Raw genomic sequence first — 15,882 nt, 5'->3', positions numbered from 1 at the left:
TTGTAAATCCTTCATTACTTTCACTGCATGCACAGCCTTGTGTCTACCATGGGATGTGAATGCTCCACACTTCTTCCTGTCTTCCTAGCTCAGTTTTCAGTTTCTACTGTGTGTGTGTGTGTGTGTGTGTGTGTGTGTGTGTGTGTGTGCGTGTGTGTAGAATGAAAGCTAACAACTGTCTTTCCTCAAGTGTCATTTATCTCCCTTCATTTCTCTCCCTTTCTCTCCCCTCTTCCCTTTTCTTCTCTCCCTCTCTAATCATCCCCTTTTCCTTCCTTCCTTCCCTCCTTATTTTTTTTCTTCAGAGGAAGGCAGATTCAAAAACTAAAGTTAGTTTGCCATAATACTTCAGCTAGGCTACCCAGTTACCAAATGCACTCTGTATTGCTTGCTTATAAATTTTAAAATGTGGTTTCTGAGACTCAAGTCCACATTTTCACAAGGTATCTATCTCCTCAGCCTTAGGGTCTTTAATATAAGATCAAATTACTTCTTATGTGAAAATGTTGATGCTAATTTTACATTTAGCATTAGTATGAAGACCATGTACAAAAGAGTCCAGCTTCTATCACATACCTGAGTGTTTTCCAAAGTATATAACCAAATTCTTTAGAACAGCTCTTCCTGGAAGTGAGGAGAGTATTCCTGTAACATTGATTTCATACAGATTTTACCTACTCAAAATGGCATATTATCTTTACACTTAGTATTTCGATGGCTAGGAAGTAGTTGTGCGTATGATCATGTATGTATGTATACTTAACTCAAGATTGAAGAGTAGTGGAGCATAACAGGTCAAGTGCTTCAACATTTTTCTTTTAGAAAGTGAAGATCATAAATTAGTAGACAATATTGTACACAACATTTAACTTGCTCAACAAAACTGAATTCTGTAACTTAACATCTATCTACTTCTTTGCCCTAGCATTCCCCTATCCTGTGTCATTGAGGCCGAACAGAATGAAGGTGCTCCCTTCCTAGTGATGCCCACTAAGGCAATCCTTTGTTACATATCTAACTGGAGCTATGGGTCCTCTCATGTGTACTCTTTGGTTGGTGGTTAAGTCCCTGTGAGCTTTGAGGGGTCTTGTTGGTTGATACTGTTGTTCTTCCTATGGGGATGCAAACCTCTTCAGCTCCTATAGTCCATGCCCTAACTTCTCTATTGGGGTCCCCATGACAAGACATAACAGGGAGGACATTAGCTGAAACAGTCAAGAAAGCAGAGAGAGAGCCTGTAGAAACCATTTCCAGTGGATAGACAAAGACCCTGGTTGAGAGATCGGACCACCCACCTACTTCAAAAATATTAATCCAGAATTCCTCCTGTCAAAAGGAAATGCAGGGAAAAAGAGTATAGTAAAGAATGAAGGAAAGGCTATCCAGATAGTGCCCCACTTAGAGATCAATCCCATCTGCAGACACCAAACCCAGACACTATTGCTGATGCCAAGAAGTGCTTACTCACTGGAACCTGGCATAACTCTCTTCTAAGATGCTCTACCAGAGCCTGAGCAATACAGATGTGCATGTATACAGCCAAACATTGGAATGAGCTTGGGGACCCCTATAGAGGCTATATTCTTACTGAAACTGGGATGCAGACACAGAATGAGAGGTGGTAAAAAAGACAGTGTCACACTTGATGGGTTTTTTTTTTTAATCACTATTTAATCTATTCTACAGTCCAGACTTTATTCCCCTCCTGGTCCACCCTCTTAAAGCTGCACATTCCATACCACCTCTTCCCCTGACCCTGATCTCCATGAGGATGACACCCCCAACCTCCACCTCTTCCCCACCAGACTTCTCCACTTTCTGGGACCTCCAGTCTCTTGAAGGTTAGGTGCATCTTCTCTCCCTGAGGCCAGACCTGAGGGAGAACTCCTTAATGGAGTTCTCTGCTCCATTAAGTCCCAGGGGCTCATATCAGCTGCTGTGTGCTGCCTGGTTATTGGCTTAGTGCCTGGGAGATCTCAGGGGTCCAGGTCAGTTTAAGCTGCTGGTCTTCTTACATGGCCACTCTTCTCAGACTCTTTGAGCTTTTCCCTAATTAAACCAAAGGGTTCAGCAGCTTCTGTCCACTGGTTATGTGTAAATATCTGCATCTGACTGTTTTTCATGTTTGTTGTGTCTTTCAGAGGGCAGTCATGGTAGGCCCCATTTTCTGAGCATAACATAGCATCAGTAATAGTGTCAGGTCTTGGAGCCTCCACTTAAGCTGTGTCCCAATTTGGACCTGTCACTGTAAGTCATTTTCCTCAGGCACTTTTCCATCTTTATTCCTGCAGTTCTTTCAGACAGGAACAATTCTGAGTGCGAGACTTTGACTGTGAGATGGCAACTCTATCATTTCATTTGATGCCCTGTCTTTCTACTGAAGGCAGGCTCTACAAGTTCCCTCTCATCACTATAGGACATTTCATCTAAGGTCCCTCCCTTGCCATTGCTGTGTTAAATATTTGCATTTGAGGCCACCATGCTAGTAGAACTCTGGTATTTCTTATATTTTTGGTTGTGAGCCTAGCCTTTAACGGCTGAGCCATCTCTCTAGCCCTCTCGTATTTCTTGATGAAGACACCACAGTCATTAAAATCTTCTCTTTCTGAAAGTATGTGAAGTGGGGAAAGACTTCAGTACCTTACATCAAGGAGCCCTTTGATCTGATTGTTTAGCTTCTTGAAGTTACTTAAACCTGCATACTTTTGACTGGGTCTTGACTCATAGAACAAACTGTTTGCAATTCAAACCTGGAGACCTGTGTTTGGAAACCTATAATCACATAAGAGCTGGGTGTGATAAGGAGTAGTTGAAGCCCCATTACTGCTATAGAAGAAAGGGATGTACAGGCCAGTGATTCAGTAGCCCCAGGGCCAGCTAACCTGACATATACAATTTGGAACTAGAGATTATGCCTCAAATATCATACATCTCAAATTGTTCTTTACTTACACCCATAAAATAGCATAAGTGTGCATTCTGACATATAAGCATGTATATACTCATTCATCAAATCACACAAGAGAAAATAGTGGTGGATAATAGTAGTAGTAGTAGTAGTAGTAGTAGTAGTAGTAGTAGTAGTGGTGGTGGTGGTGGTGGTGGTGGTGGTGGTGATGGTAGTGGTAGTGGTAGTGGTGGTGGTAGTAGTAGTAGTAGTAGTAATAGTAGTATATAACAACAACAACAACAACAATAACAATAATAATACCAGAATTCCTGTGGAAAATGTCACCAGTAGTTGTAATATATTTCTGTTGAAGAAAATGTTATTCCTTATTGGATTATGTTTTAATTATGAAGGAATTGTCATTAAATAATCACTAAATTCAATTTAAGCATTGTTGAACCGCGTAGAAGTTAAAGGGTCATGTGGTCATATGAAACTCATATTTTCAGACATAATTTGTGTCTATATCCATAATAATCTCAGAGATGTAGATGTTTGGATGAAAGTACAAGTTCTTTATAGTTAGTAACAGGAGAATCATATGTAAAGAAGTACCTATATCACTCAAGATCTTTACTGCTAAGGAAGACTTCTTTTTCATAAAGCACCTTACTGCGCACTGTTTTCCTGGGAGGCTTCCTAACTATTGTTGAGAGAGGTGAGTATGACCTGGTTAGCCTCTCCCAGTCAACCAACCTTCACATCTAGTAAGTCACTGCATAGCAAAGAGATCTGACACTTTCACCTCTTTGGGAACCAGGGAAAGAGTTACAGGAAGAAAAGCCCTGTGTAAGTAAACTGGGAGCCATGCCTACCTCTAGTTCATAGGATAGATCAGAGAAATGCCACCACATTTCTGCCTTTCCTACCCTACTGCAGGATGGAGGTGATTAGCTCCCAACTGTCAAGCATCCTCAAAATGACATGAAGAAAACCTAGGAATTTTGTCATAAATGAAATAAGGTACCCAGGTTTCTTATGATAAGGTGTGTGCTTTCGATAACAAGAGGCAGGTGCTAGCAGTCTGCATCACCTTTTATGACCTTTTAGTCTGTCCACTTCTCTTATCTACAACAACTACAGGGACTGCCCACATTTTTCCCTGCTCTTTTGTGCTTTATTATTATTATTATTATTATTATTATTATTATTATTATTATTATTATTGTTAACTTGAGTATTTCTTATTTACATTTCGAGTGTTATTCCCTTTCCCGGTTTCCGGGCAAACATCCCCCTAATCCCTCCCCCTCCCCTTCTTTCTGGCTGTTCCCCTCCTCATCCTTCCCCCATTGCCGCCCTCCCCCCAACAATCACGTTCACTGGGGGTTCAGTCTTAGCAGGATCAAGGGCTTCTCCTTCCACTGGTGATCTTACTAGGATATTCATTGCTACCTATGAGGTCAGAATCCAGGGTCAGTCCATGTATAGTCTTTAGGTAGTGGCTTAGTCCCTGGAAGCTCTGGTTGCTCGGCATTGTTGTTCATAAGGGGTCTCGAGCCCCTTCAAGCTCTTCCAGTTCTTTCTCTGATTCCTTCAATGGGGGTCCTATTCTCAGTTCAGTGGTTTGCTGCTGGCATTCGCCTCTGTATTTGCTGTATTCTGGCTGTGTCTCTCAGGAGCGATCTACATCCGGCTCCTGTCAGCCTGCACTTCTTTGCTTCATCCATCTTGTCTAATTGGGTGGCTGTACATGCATGGACTACATGTGGGGCAGGCTCTGAATGGGTGTTCCTTCTGTGTCTGTTTTAATCTTTGCCTCTCTATTCCCTGCCAAGGGTATTCTTGTTCCCCTTTTAAAGAAGGAGTGAAGCATTCACATTTTGATCATCCGTCTTGAGTTTCATGTGTTCTAGGCATCTAGGGTAATTCAAGCATTTGTGCTAATAGCCACTTATCAATGAGTACATACCATGTTTTTTTTCTGTGATTGGGTTACCTCACTCAGCATGATATTTTCCACTTCCAACCATTTGCCTATGAATTTCATAAAGGCAATGTTTCTGATAGCTGAGTAATATTCCATTGTGTAGATGTACCACATTTTCTGTATCCATTCCTCTGTTGAAGGGCATCTTGGTTCTTTCCAGCTTCTGGCTCAGATTTCCCCTCTTCTACTGCCTTGGCACAAGATCCTATTGAGCCTTCCTTTATACTTGTCCCCCTGCTTTTCAACACAAAACTTTCTACAGCCACTAGTTCTTTCTTTGGCACTCCCTTCCAATCTTTTGTCTTTTAAATCCCTTCTTTTAAAAGAATCTCCAACACAATGTGTACAGATACTGAGGTGAAACATGATGCAAATAAATACCACTCTCATTACCTACTACTTTAGCCTCTCCTCCCAACATCATGCCTTATCCTTTGCTTTTCAAGCCTCCCTCCTGCAAGAGGGAAACCCCTTAGACAGTATATGTAATGTTGCACTACTTTTCTCTTCGTTTTTTCCTAGGATGTTGCCTCCAGGCTTTTCAGGCTCAGCATCTGGTCTATGATGTAGAAATGAACTCTGATCATTCTAGTGTTTATTGTAGTGAACTCACATCTGACAATTATTTTACAATGCTGTCCCTCCATCATGCATCTAAAAGTTTCATATATGACATTCCTCTCAGGGATGTCCTGTCCTGTTCTACCTACCATCGTCAGTACGTATGATATGAAATAAAAACAATAGCAATTGTGCTGTTGTTTTCTCTCTTCTACTGAAGTGCTGGTCTACTCACTATGGAGGCACTGAGGGGTCAGTGTACATTCATAGATCACCCATTGCTTTTCAGACTTTCCCATTCTTCACTCCAATAACCAGGGAACAGCTGGCTCTGTATGGTTTATTAGAGAACTTTTACACTTTTACACTGTTTTCCTCTTGGACTGAATCAATCTCTCTCTCTCTCTCTCTCTCTCTCTCTCTCTCTCTCTCTCTCTCTCTGTCTCTCTCTCTCTCTGTCTCTCTCTCTCTCTCTCTCTCTCTCTCTTCCTTGCCCTCCCTCCATCCCTCCCTGCCTCAAGTATAACTATTGTGATTGTACACTGTAATATTTGCAATGTTTATATAATTTGAAATTTACATATTAATGTTATGAGGATTGCACCAGACACAGTTTACAGTCAATTGAAAGTCTTTATTCCAGTCAGCTGGGACTACACTGAGGTATTTCAGGACCTAGGTGTAGTCCTGGGCATTTATAGAAAGAGACTATTAAAGGCAAAAGCACATCCTGATATTTTGTTCTGCAGCTGCAGGGATGATTGTGTGCAAGCAAGAAGTTTAAAAGAAGCTAAGGTAACTGGTTAGCTGGACTGGTTAGTTTGCACAGGCACATAATTTAACAGAGCCCGACAATTTTGGGTTCTCAGAACAGAGTTGCATTACTTTACATGGGATTCTCCATTAGTATATAAAATTCTAGTTGAACCTGAAGTGGTCTCAGCAATAATACAAGCTGGTGAAATCTCTGCAGCATCTGTCCCTTTTATTTTTTTATCGTATATATTTTAAATTATTTACATTTCAAAAGTTATTCCCGTTGCTGGTTTACCTTCCATAAACCCTGATTCCATCTGCCCTCCCTCTCCTTTTATGAGGGTGTTCTCCTCGCCCCGATCCATAAACCTTTTCCTGCCTCCCTGCCCTGACAGTCCATACAGTGGAGGGTCAAACCTTGACAGGACCAAGGACTTCTCCTCCCATGGTGCCCAACAAGGCCATCCTTTGCTACATATGCAGCTGGACCCATGGATCTGGGAGCTCTGCTGGATTGGTATTGTTCTTACTGGATTGTAAATCACTTCAGTTCCTTCAATCCCTTCTATAACTCTTTCAGTGGGGACCTGTTCTCAGTCCAATGGTTGGCTCTAAGCATCTATCACTGTATTTGTCATGCTCTGGCAGAGCTCTAAGGAGATAGCTATATCAGGTTCAGGTGAGTATGCACTTCTTGGAATCAGCATTATTTTCTGAGTTTGGTGGCTGTATGTATGTATGTATGGGCTGGATGGTCAGGTAGGGCAGTCTCTGAATGATCTTTCCATCAGTCTCTGCTCCAAAATTTGTCTCCATATCTACTACTATTCATATTTATGTTCTCCCATTAAAGAAGGACTGAAGAATCCACACTTTAGTCACCTTTCTTCTTGAGCTTCATGTGATCTGAGGATTATACCTTTGTAGTCTGAGCTTTTGGACTACTATCCAATTATCACTGAATATATAGCATGTATTTATTTTCGGATTGGGTTACCTCACTCAGTTTGATATTTTCGAGTTCCATACATTTGCCTATGAATTTCATGAAGTCTTTTTTTTTTAATAACTGAGTAGTATGGCATTGCGTAGATTATCCCAATTTCTTTATCCATTCCTCTGTTGAAGGACATCTGGTTTCTGTCCAACTTCTGGCTATTATAAATAAGGCTGCTGTGAACATAGAGGAGCATGTGTCCTTGTTATATGTTATAGCATCATTTGGGTATATGCCCAGGAGTCGTACAGCTGGATCCTTAGGAAGTGCAATGTCCAATTTTCTGAGGAACCTCCAGACTTATTTCCAGAGTGGTTGTACCCGTTTGCAATCCCACTGACAATGGAGGAGTGTTCCTCTTACTCCACATAATTGATAGCATCTGCTGTCACCTGAATTTTTGATCTTAGCCATTCTGGCTGGTGTGAGGTGGTATCTCAGGGTCATTTTGATTTGCATTTCCCTGATGACTAAGGATGTTGAACATTTCTTTAGGTGCTTTTTGGCCTTTCCATAATACTCAGCTGAGAATATTTTGTTTAGCTCTGTAGCCTATTTTTAATAGGGTTATTTGGCTCTCTAGAGTCTAACTTCTGCTTTCTTTGTATATTTTGGACATTAGCTATCTATCAGATGTAGGATTGGTAAAGATCTTTTTCCCAATCTGTTGGTTATTGTTTTGTCCTACTGACAGTGTCCTTTAACTTAATGAAGCTTCGCAGTTTTATCTAGTCCCGTTTGTCAATTCTTAATTTTAGAGTATAAGTCACTGGTGCTCTGTTCAGAAAATTTTCTTCTGTGCCCATGTGTTTCATCCTCTTTCCAGCTTTTTCTTCCACCAGTTTGAGTATATCTCATTTTATGTGGAGGTATTTGAACCACATGGATTTGAGCTTTCTACAGGCCAATAAGAATGGGTCGATTAGTATTCTTCTACATGCTGTCCTCCAGTTGAGCAAGCACCATTTGTTAAAAAATGCTATCTTTTCCCCACTAGATGGTTTTAGTTCCTTTTTCGAAGATTGAGTGACCATAGGTATGTGGGTTCATTCCTGGAAGTTCAATTCTGATCCACTGCCTGTCTTTGCATAAATATCATACAGTTTTTTTTGCTTGTTTTTTTTTTTTGTTGTTGTTGTTGTTTTTTATCCCTATTGCTCTGTAATACAGATTGAGGTCACTCTCCTGGGTTTTTTGTTATTACAAATGAATTTGCAAATTGCTCTTTCTAACTCAATGAAGCATTGAGTTGGAATTCTGATGGGGATTACATTGACTCTGTAGATTGCTATCGGCAAGGTGGCCATTTTTATAATATTAACCCTGCTAATACATGAGTAAAGGAGATCCTTCAATCATCTGAGATCTTCAATTTCTTTCTTCAGAGACTTGAAGTTCTCATACAGATTTTTCACTTCCTTGGTTAGAGTCACACCAAGGTATTTTTATATTTTTTTGTGACTATTGTGTCATTTCCCTAATTTTTTCTCAGCCTGTTTATCCTTTGTTTAGAGGAAGGCTACTGATTTGTTTGAGTTAGTTTTAAATCCAACCACTTTTCTAATTTTTTAACCATGCTTAGGAGTTTTCTGGTGGAACATTTAGGGTTCTCTAAAGTATACTATCATATCACATGCACATAGAGATATATTGACTTTTTCCTTTCTAATTTGTATCCCTTTGGCCGCCTTTTGTTTCTGATTGCTTTTGTTAGGTCTTCAAGTACTATATTGAATAAATAGGGATAGAGTGCATAGCCTTATCTAATTCCTTATCTTAGTGGGATTGCTTCTAATTTCTGTCCATTTCGTTTTGACATTGGATAATGGTTTAGTATATATTGCTTTTGCTATGTTTAAGTATGGGTCTTGAACTCCTGATCTTGCCAAGCCTTTTATCATGAAAGGGTGATGAACTTTGTCTATTTTTCCTTTACTTCTAATGAGAAGATTATGATTTATTTTTAATATATATATATATATATATATATATGTGCATATACAGTGGATTAAATTGATGATTTCCCAGTATTGAACCATTCCTGTATCCCTGGGATGCAGCCTAATTGATCATAATGGATAATCATTTTGATGTGTTCTTGGATTCAATTGGCGACGATTTTATGGAGTATTTCTGCGATATTCATAATGAAACTGCCCTGAAGTTCTCTTTCTTTGTCGGGTCTTTGAGTGGTTTTGCTATAAGCTTAATTGTGGCTTCATAGAAGGAACTGGGTATAGTTTTTTTCTGTTTCTATTTTGTGGAATCGTTTACAGAGTATTGGTATTAGGTCTTCTATGAAGTTCTGATAGAATTCTCCAATAAACCCATCTGGTCCTGGGATTTTACTAATTGGTAGACTTTTAATTAATGCTTCACTTTCTCTAGGAGGTATAGGATTGTTTAGATGGTTTATCTGATCCTGATTTAACTGTGGTAACTTATATCTGTCTAGAAAATTGTCCATCTCATCCAGATTTTCCAATTTTGTTGAGTTACAGGCTTTTGTAGTAGGATCTGATAATTTTTTGAATTTCCTCAGATTTTGTTGTTATATCTCCCTTTTCATTTCTGATTTTGTCAATGTGGATATTCTTTCTGTGCCCTCTGGTTAGTCTGGTTTATTTATCTTGTTGATTTTCTCAAAGAACAAGCTCCTTGTTTTGTTTTGTTTGTTTTTTTTTTCATTCTTTGTATAGTTCTTCTGTTTCTACATGGTTGATTTCTGTTCGGAGTTTGATTATTTGCACCCTTATGATTCTCTTGGGTATATTTGCTTCTTTTTGTTCTAGATATTTAAGTGTGCTGTCAAGCTGCTAGGGTATGCTTTCTCCAGTTTCTTTTTGGAGGTCCTCAAAGCTATGAATTTTCCTCCTAGCACAGCATTCATTGTATGTCCCATAAATTTGGGTACGTTTGCCTTCATTTTCATCAAATTCTAAAAAGCCTTTTATTCATTTCTTTATTTCTTTCTTGACTAAGTTACCATTGAGAAAAGACTAGTTTTGCTTCCATCTGTATGTAGGCTTACTGTTGTTTGTTTGTTTGTTTGTTTGTTTTGTTATTGTAGACCATCTTTAATTTGTGGCTTTCTGATGAAACTTATAATACTATTTCAATCCTCTATATGTTGAGGCCTGTTTTCTGACCGATTATATGGTAAGTTTTGGAGAAGACAGCATGAGGTACTGAGAATAATATATACTCTTTTGTTTTAGGATGATGTGTACTATGGATATCAGTAAAAACCATTCGACAGTGTCTCTGTATCTCTGCTTAATTTCTGTTTCCATGATCTGTTCATTAATTAAAGTGGGTTGTTGCAGTTTTCCACTATTATTGTGTGATGTTTAATGTATGCTTTGAGAATTAGTAAGGTTTCTTTTATGAATGTAGGTGCCCTTGCATTTGAAGAATAGATATTCAGGATAGTATATTCATCTTGGTAGATTTTTCCTTTGATGTATATGAAGTGTTCTTCTTTATTGTTTTGATATCTTTTACTGAAAGTCAATTTATTCATTATTAGAATGGCGATTCCAAGGTGGGCACTCCTGAGGCTGCAGAGCAGAAGACCACCAACACTGCCCACCCCTGCCCACATCCCTGGCCCAAGAGGAAACTGTATACGGCGTCTGGGTTCCCGTGGGGGAGGGCCCAGGAGCAGCAGGACCCCTGAGCCTGAGACACCGCCAGAACCTGAAGGAACAGACCTGATAAACAGTTCTCTGCACCCAAATCCCATGGGAGGGAAAGCTAAACCTTCAGAGAGGTAGACATGCCTGGGAAACCAGAAGAGACTCCACTCTGCACACACATCTCTGACGCCAGAGGAAAACACCAAATGCCATCTGGAACCCTGGTGCACTGAAGCTCCCGGAAACGGCGGCACAGATATTCCTGGTTGCTGCCGCCACAGAGAGCTCGTGGGCAGAACCCTGCGAGCAAACTTGAGCCTTAGGACCTCAGATAAGACCAATTTTTCTGCTGGTCTTGAATAAAAATAAAGAAAGAATGCCCACATATACGTGGAAAATGAACAGTGCTCTACTCAATGATAACCTTGTCAAGGAAGAAATAAAGAAAGAAATTAAAGACTTTTTAGAATTTAATGAAAATGAAGGTACAACATACGCAAACTTATGGGACACATTGAAAGCTGTGCTAAGAGGAAAACTCATAGCGCTGAGTGCCTGCAGAAAGAAACAGGAAAGAGCATATGTCAGCAGCTTGACAGCACACCTAAAAGCTCTAGAACAAAAAGAAGCAAATACACCCAGGGGGAGTAGAAAGCAGGAAATAATCAAACTCAGAGCTGAAATCAACCAAGTAAAACAAAAAGGACCATGGAGAGAATCAACAGAACCAAAAGTTGGTTCTTTGAGAAAATCAACAAGATAGATAAACCCTTAGCCAGACTAACGAGAGGACACAGAGAGTGTGTCCAAATTAACAAAATCAGAAATGAAAAGGGAGACATAACTACAGATTCAGAGGAAATTCAAAAAAATCATCAGATCTTACTATAAAAGACTATATTCAACAAAACTTGAAAATCTACAGAAAATGGACAATTTCCTAGACAAATACCAGGTACCGAAGTTAAATCAGGAACAGATAAACCAGTTAAACAACCCCATAACTCCTAAGGAAATAGAAGCAGTCATTAAAGATCTCCCAACCAAAAAGAGCCCAGGTCCAGACGGGTTTAGTGCAGAACTCTATCAGACCTTCATAGAAGACCTAATACCAATATTATCCAAACTATTCCACAAAATTGAAACAGATGTAGCACTACCGAATTCCTTCTATGAAGCCACAATTACTCTTATACCTAAACCACACAAAGACCCAACAAAGAAAGAGAACTTCAGACCAATTTCCCTTATGAATATCGACGCAAAAATACTCAATAAAATTCTGGCAAACTGAATCCAAGAGCACATCAAAACAATCATCCACCATGATCCAGTAGGCTTCATCCCAGGCATGCAGGGATGGTTTAATATATGGAAAACCATCAACGTGATCCATTATATAAACAAACCGAAAGAACAAAACCACATGATCATTTCATTAGATGCTGAGAAAGTATTTGACAAAATTCAACACCCCTTCATGATAAAATTCCTGGAAAGAATAGGAATTCAAGGCCCATATCTAAACATAGTAAAAGCCATATACAGCAACCAGTTGCTAACATTAAACTAAATGGAGAGAAACTTGAAGCAATCCCACTAAAATCAGGGACTAAATAAGGCTGCCCACTCTCTCCCTACTTATTCAATATAGTTCTTGAAGTTCTAGCCAGAGCAATCAGACAACAAAAGGAGGTCAAGGGGATACAGATTGGAAAAGAAGAAGTCAAAATATCAGTATTTGCAAATGATATGATAGTGTATTTAAGTGATCCCAAAAGTTCCACCAGAGAACTATTAAAGCTGATAAACAACTTCAGCAAAGTGGCTGGGTATAAAATTAACTCAAATAAATCAGTAGCCTTCCTCTACACAAAAGAGAAACAAGCCGAGAAAGAAATTAGGGAAACGACAACCTTTATAATAGACCCAAATAATATAAAGTACCTCGGTGTGACTTTAACCAAGCAAGTAAAAGATCTGGACAATAAGAACTTCAAGACTCTGAAGAAAGAAATTGAAGAAGTCCACTGAAGATGGAAAGATCTCCCATGCTCATGGATTGGCAGTATTAATATAGTAAAAATGGCCACTTTACCAAAAGCGATCTACAGATTCAATGCAATCCCTATCAAAATACCGAACCAAGTCTTCAAAGAGTTAGACAAAACAATTTGCAAATTCATCTGGAATAACAAAAACCCCAGGATAGCTAAAACTATCCTCAACAATAAAAGGACTTCAGCGGGAATCACTATCCCTGAACTCAAGCAGTATTACAGAGCAATAGTGGTAAAAACTGCATGGTATTGGTACAGAGACAGACAGATAGACCAATGGAGTAGAATTGAAGACCCAGAAATGAACCCACACACCTATGGTCACTTGATTTTTGACAAAGGAGCCAAAACCATCCAATGGAAAAAAGATAGCATTTTTAGCAAATGGTGCTGGTTCAACTGGAGGTCAACATGTAGAAGAATGCAGATCGATCCATGCTTATCACCCTGTACAAAGCTTAAGTCCAAGTGGATCAAGGACCTCCACATCAAACCAGACACACTCAAACTAATAGAAGAAAAACTAGGGAAGCATCTGGAACACATGGGCACTGGAAAGAATTTCCTGAACAACACACCAATGGCTTATGCTCTAAGATCAAGAATCGACAAATGGAATCTCATAAAACTGCAAAGCTTCTGTAAGGCAAAGGACACTGTGGTTAGGACAAAAGGGTTAGGGTTAGGCCAACAGATTGGGAAAAGATCTTTACCAATCCTACAACAGAAAGAGGCCTTATATCCAAAATATACAAAGAAGTCAAGAAGTTAGACCGCATGGAGACAAATAACCCTATTAAAAATGGGGTTTAGAGCTAAACAAACAATTCACAGCTGAGGAATGCCGAATGGCTGAGAAACACCTAAAGAAATGTTCAACATCTTTAGTCATAAGGGTAATGCAAATCAAAACAACCCTGAGATTTCACCTCACGCCAGTGAGAATGGCTAAGATCAAAAACTCAGGTGACAGCAAATGCTGGGGAGGATGCGGAGAAAGAGCTACACTCCTCCATTGTTGGTGGGGTTGCAGACTGGTAAAACCATTCTGGAAATCAGTCTGGAGGTTCCTCAGAAAATTGGACATTGATCTGCCTGAGGATCCAGCTATACCTCTCTTGGGCATATACCCAAAAGATGCCCCAACATATAAAAAGACACGTGCTCCACTATGTTCATCTCAGCCTTATTTATAATAGCCAGAAGCTGGAAAGAACCCAGATGCCCTTCAACAGAGGAATGGATACAGAAAGTGTGGTACATCTACAGAATGGAATATTACTCAGCTATCAAAAACAATGACTTTATGAAATTCGTAGGCAAATGTTTGGAACTGGAGAATATCATCCTGAGTGAGCTAATCCAATCACTGAAAGACATACATGGTATGCACTCTTTGACAAGTGGCTATTAGCCCAAATGCTTGAATTACCCTAGATGCCAGAACAAATGAAACTCAAGACGGATGATCAAAATGTGAATGCTTCACTCCTTCTTTAAAAGGGGAACAAGAATACCCTTGGCAGGGAATAGAGAGGAAAAGATTAAAACAGAGACAGAAGGAGCACCCATTCAGAGTCTGCCCCACATGTGGCCCATACATATACAGCCACCCAATTAGACAAGATGGATGAAGCAAAGAAGTGCAGGCTGACAGGAGCCGGATGTAGATCGCTCCTGAGAGACACAGCCAGAATACAGCAAATACAGAGGCGAATGCCAGCAGCAAACCACTGAACTGAGAATAGGACCCCCATTGAAGGAATCAGAGAAAGAACTGGAAGAGCTTGAAGGGGCTCGAGACCCCATATGTACAACAATGCCAAGCAACCAGAGCTTCCAGGGACTAAGCCAATACCTAAAGACTATACATGGACTGACCCTGGACTCTGACCTCATAGGTAGCAATGAATATCCTAGTAAGAGCATCAGTGGAAGGGGAAGCCCTGGGTCCTGCTAAGACTTAACCCCCAGTGAACTAGACTGTTGGGGGGAGAGAGGCAATGGGGGGAGGGGAGGAGGGGAACACCCATAAGGAATGGGAGGGGGGAGGGGGATGTTTGCCCGGAAACTGGGAAAGGGAATTACACTCGAAATGTATATAAGAAATACTCAAGTTAATAAAAAAAATGGCGATTCCAACCAGTTTCTTGGAACCATTTGCTTTGAAAATTGTTTTCTTGCCTTTTACTCTGAGGTATTATCTGTCTTTGTCACTGAGGTGTGTTTTCTCTATGCAGCAAAATGTTGCATCCTCTATACATATCCAGTCTCTTAATCTATGTCTTTTTATTGAACAAATAGAGTCCATTGATGTTGAGAGATATTCAGGGCTAGTAATTGTTGTTTTCTGTTATTTTTCTGGTTAGAGGTGGAATTTTCTATATCTGTGTATCTTCTTTTGTGCTAGTTTGAAGATTACTTTCTTAGTTTTTCTAGGAGTATTTTCACTCCTTATGTTTGAATTTTGCATCTATCTTCCTTTGTAGGGCTGGACTTGTGTAAAGTTAGTTGGTAAATTTGGTTTTGCAATGGAATACCTTGGTTTTTTTCATCTATGATAATTGAGAGTTTTGCTGGACATTCCTCCTGTACCATGTTACTCAAAACACCAAAAGCAGAAAACAAAGAAAGAATATGAAAAGCATTAAAGGATAAATGTCTAGTAATAATCATTGATAAAGGCAGACCTATAAGCATTACATCAGACTTCTCACCAGAGACTATGAAAGCCAGAAGATCCTGGGCAAATGTTATATAGACACTAATAGAACCCAAATGCCAGGTCAGGTTTCTATATCCAGCAACATTTTCAATTAACACAGATGGAGAAATCAAAATATTCCATGACAAAAACAATTTATCCATTATCTTTCCACAAATCCAGCCCCACAAAAGATAATATATGGAAAACTCAAATAAAATTGACTTTCAACCAAAGTTATCAAAAAAGATAAGGAAGGACACATGATATTCATCAAAGGGAAAAT

The sequence above is a fragment of the Rattus norvegicus genome, chromosome 13, assembly GCF_036323735.1.
Source record: "Rattus norvegicus strain BN/NHsdMcwi chromosome 13, GRCr8, whole genome shotgun sequence".
In the NCBI taxonomy this organism is placed as follows: Eukaryota; Metazoa; Chordata; class Mammalia; order Rodentia; family Muridae; genus Rattus; species Rattus norvegicus.
The sequence above is the reverse complement of the archived record's forward strand: the minus strand, read 5'-3'. Positions refer to the sequence as shown.